General features: G+C 36.8%; 1 protein-coding gene across 12 annotated transcripts in view; it reads left to right on the forward strand.

Moving 5' to 3' along the window:
* The window catches only part of LOC110093480 (protein NPGR2), a 39,378-nt gene extending 35,857 nt beyond the window's left edge, over nucleotides 1-3,521 (forward strand). For 2 of the 12 annotated variants that reach the window (XR_003703104.1, XR_003703100.1), the window contains exons 7-9: nucleotides 1,940-2,776; nucleotides 2,942-3,043; nucleotides 3,109-3,521. The gene's annotated coding sequence lies outside the window, so the exon portion shown is untranslated. Of the gene's footprint in view, nucleotides 1-1,939; nucleotides 2,792-2,941; nucleotides 3,044-3,108 lie in introns of all 12 variants that reach the window. The other 10 variants (XR_003703105.1, XR_003703103.1, XR_003703102.1 and 7 more) reach the window with 10 other exon arrangements.
* Nucleotides 3,522-4,096: the final 575 nt, after the last annotated feature.

Below are 4,096 nucleotides of genomic sequence, written 5' to 3' on the forward strand. Positions count from 1 at the left end.
CTCGACGGGGAGAGAGTTACCTTCACAAGCGAGCTCCCGATCTTGCTTCCGATCCGACAGAAGGAAAAGTCGTCGAATTGGCGAAGTCGAATAGCATAGAGGGAGAGAGTGATCGGAGAGGGAGAGCCGCGAGAGGGAAATCCAGAGAGCGAGAATGAGAGGCTCGGTCTCATTTTAGTGTCGAGACGATCGTGTATGACGAGACGTCATCGTGCGAAGACAAACGGAGCACGATGCGATGATTCGAACGAGATTTCCGCAGTCGTGCGAGTCGGCGCTGAACAGGTACGAAATTTTTTTTATTTGATTTTGGCTGCCGTATACAGGTCAACAGCTGCTACTATATGCTAGATACCACGTATATCTACGTATCTGATTGACGACTAGCCTTAGTCGAAAGTTCTCTCATTATCGGGAGGGGTAATTAACTATAGGAGCTTGCGCCTATAGGAAACTAGAACTCAGATCATAAAGTCCTCATAAAATGAGGGCGAAATCTCTGGATAGTGTCTTATCTACAAACACATCTGCCTTCCAAAATTTACCCCGGAACTTATTCCGTTAAAACTCCCTCACCAAAGAAAAGCAAATAGTGCGGGCGGAGGCCGGGGCCGAATTTTCGGAGCCCACAAACCCCCAATTTTCTAGGTGGATAATTAAGTTTGGGAGTGTCATTCACTTATTCTTGGGAAAAAAAAAGTATGGGTTCAGCTCATCAAGTGCTTATATGACATTAGTTTTTGGCTAGATTTTTTGTGGGGTGCAGTATTTCTGCTCTTTTTGTTGCGTTATCCGCTCAAAGTTGTTATTCCAAAATACTATTTTTTTACTTCAAGGCATCTCTAATGATGCTGCAATGACGATTAGACGGGAATTTGGCAGAAAACAGTAGAGCAGCAGAAATTGGAGTTGGAGAACTTTTCAATTGTGATGTATGTACGAGGTGTATTAGCATATCCGTGAACTCAGTTCCCTGAGCCTTTTAATGCATATCACAATTATAGTCCGCTTATTCAGGATACTAAATTCAGGCAAAAGGTGTTCATTTATCTTGTGAATTAGCTGAATTTTTTTCACTTAATTTCATAAATGCAATAAGTGCCTCCATTTGAAACATTTTATGGATGAGAAACCTTCTTTCATTGATTTTCATCAGGTTGTCTTGATGCAGTGATCTCTCTACGCTGTAATTTTCTTGCAATTCAACTTATGCGGCTCTTGATTATTTACTGTGTTAAGGGTACACTGCATTTATAACCCACAGGGTAGTGTTACCATCACGAAATTTAAATTCGTGTTATGTTCTGTGGTTTTAAAACAGTATGTTATTTTTCATTGTTTTACTTGACCTAAATCTTGTAAGAAACAGTTACAAGTGTAGCAAAATTTTCACCTCTCTGATTCATAGCATTTCACTAAAGCAAAATGTACCTTAGTCACGATGTCAACTCCTATGAAGCAGCTTTTCAGACAATATAATGGTGATTTATCCTCTCCAGCATTAATTTTTTTTTGCAAAATTAGTTTATGAACTGAAATTTATCTTCGATTTACTTCATTCTTTTATTTTTACGGTTTGCCTGTAATAATTTTTATATCCGGTGCCCATCGTTAAGAGATCTGATAGCTTCTACGAGCTCTGTTTGCTTGTATAAATATTAAGTTGTAAGCTTGCTTTGAAGGCTTCTATCATCTGTCAATTGCTGACCGTTTACTGGCAGTCATTTCAATTTAACCAACGCTTGTTAGAATGTTCTCACTACCATTTTTCTTGAGGTACAATATTCTTTTACTTTTATAGATGTTTCTTCATTTACTTAGGTTTTCTCTGTTCGAGGCATAGACTGAAATAGTATCACATCATTCGAGTACAGATTATGATTAGATTTTTCAGTGTTCTACTTCCCATCATCTTCTGTTTTTCTTTCATTTGTTGCAGGAATGTTATGCCAATCTATTGGCCCATGCATTGTACCATCTTTGATGCGTTGTGAATTTCCTACAAAAATTTAAATCAGGTTCACTCTTCTCGGATGCTAATAGAGAAATTTAGTGGCTGTTGGGATCACTTTTGTTTATTATTTATTATTTATTATTTATTAGTTTTTTGGTTTATTTATATTTGTATGAAATAAAAATTTTTTATGTCTTAAAAAAATATTTTTATTTATTTATGCATCAGTGGCCTCAATTGTTCATGAGGCCGCCATAGCGGTGGAGGCCATCGATGGTTGTAAGCGATTGTGGCCAATGGTATTCGATGGTGGTGACAGCTGATGGTGATATTTATTTTTAAAAATATTCAAATAAAAAAAAAAACCTTAATCAGACTCGTTGTTTTTCATGTTTTTATTGTAGTTTTCTGTAATAATCTTTCGCTTCAAGAAGTTGTTGCTTCAAAATGGAAGCATGCAATGAAAGTCAGACAGAGGCTTATTGCTTAGAGAGAGAAATTTTAGAATAGTTCCAACCCGCTCATCAAGTGCATAAAAAAAATATTCATAAGGTAGATGTATGAAAATGGTGTAAATATATTCTCTGGTCGAATGTTTTCAAAACACGTATTTTAGGAATTCAAAGTAATTAAAATGCAGTAGTTATTTTGTTGGATGCAAATCAAATATATTAAAATGTTTGTGTTTATTATGTTACATATTAATGCAATGAGGGCAGGATCAAATGGTGGGGCGACAATGGCGGCTTGTTGGTGATGGGCGGTGACTGATAATTATGATGGCCATTGGCTTCCGACAGTCAGCGTTGGCGGGCGGATAAGGTGAAGTTATGAGCTGTGAGTTTTATTCCAATTTGAATGAATCTCCAATTCCACAAAAAAATTCCAAATGCCTTGTACAAACAGAATTTGATTTACTTCCTACCAAACTCTAGAAACATAAACTTGTACATTTTTTTTCTTTACACTCCTAATACTTGCTATCAGGTTGCCTTTAAGTGCACCATGATCACAATGCAACTTGGGTTTCTTTTGAGTTTTCAAAAGGAAGTTGTAGTATAAAGAGAATTCCACATTGTCTTCTTACAGGTGATAACTTCTTCACTTTCATCATCTCCAACTCATTACCCAATGATTTGTTCTCTTGTTATCAGGCATTAAGGATGTGGTGGATTTGGTTAAATGTCAACCAAGGAGTTATAAACAGAGGCAAGTCTTTCCTTATTTTCCATATCAGAAGTTTGAGTTCTAGCACAGAATTTAGAGGAAGCTATATACTTAAACGGCTCGATCTACATGCTGGAAAGCTTCAATATAGACAGTGAAAATTGGCTGTTGCAAGTGAAGGACAGCGAAATCTATAACAACCAGATGATCAAGTTAAAAGATCGAGACCACTAGTACGCCTATTTTTCTGCTGATGGAAATTGGATTTACCTGAAGTTAAACTTTTGGGAGAGCAGCGTTGACTTTTTGCCTGAAAATATAGTTGTAAATCATGCGTTTAACCTTTCAGAATTCGCAAGCAACTTTTTGTCACTCGTTGAGCATGCGTTTAACTACTCAATTGTTGTTTTTCATTCATTTACTTTTGATTTTTTTACCTGCTTACGATTCCTTTCTTGCTATTATAAGTACTTAAGAATTTGCTCATATGTTATATGGTATGCGAACATCTCCTCATTCTTTCTCATTATTTCAATAAGCGATGCTTCAGGACAATAGAGACCTGTCATTGGCATGTACAGGGGAGTGGGGCGCACTGGCCCACTAATCTTGTATTGACCAATCAAAACTTGCCATGCGTGTGCCACTGGTCATGACTCATGAGCATAGCCAGCATTATCTTTGATCTGCATTTGGACGCCTAGGTAGGAAGTTAAATTAGATGCAGATTGTATTATTGAGAAAGTCTGAAGTATTTGCATTGTTTGTTTTGTTTTGGTTGAGAACCTCATATTTTCTGAACCATTCTAATCCATTTTTCATGTCATTAATACACCATTACAATATTACATTGGCAGTATCAAAGGAGATTCACTCATGGCTGAAGAAGAACTAGCTCTATCAATTTTTTGCTTCATGCAAGGAGACCTGAGTTGATAAGCTTGTAAGCCAGATTCTATTATTTCTTTTTCCTAA

Source organism: Dendrobium catenatum, unplaced genomic scaffold (genome assembly GCF_001605985.2).
Source record: "Dendrobium catenatum unplaced genomic scaffold, ASM160598v2 fragScaff_scaffold_1608, whole genome shotgun sequence".
In the NCBI taxonomy this organism is placed as follows: domain Eukaryota; kingdom Viridiplantae; phylum Streptophyta; class Magnoliopsida; order Asparagales; family Orchidaceae; genus Dendrobium; species Dendrobium catenatum.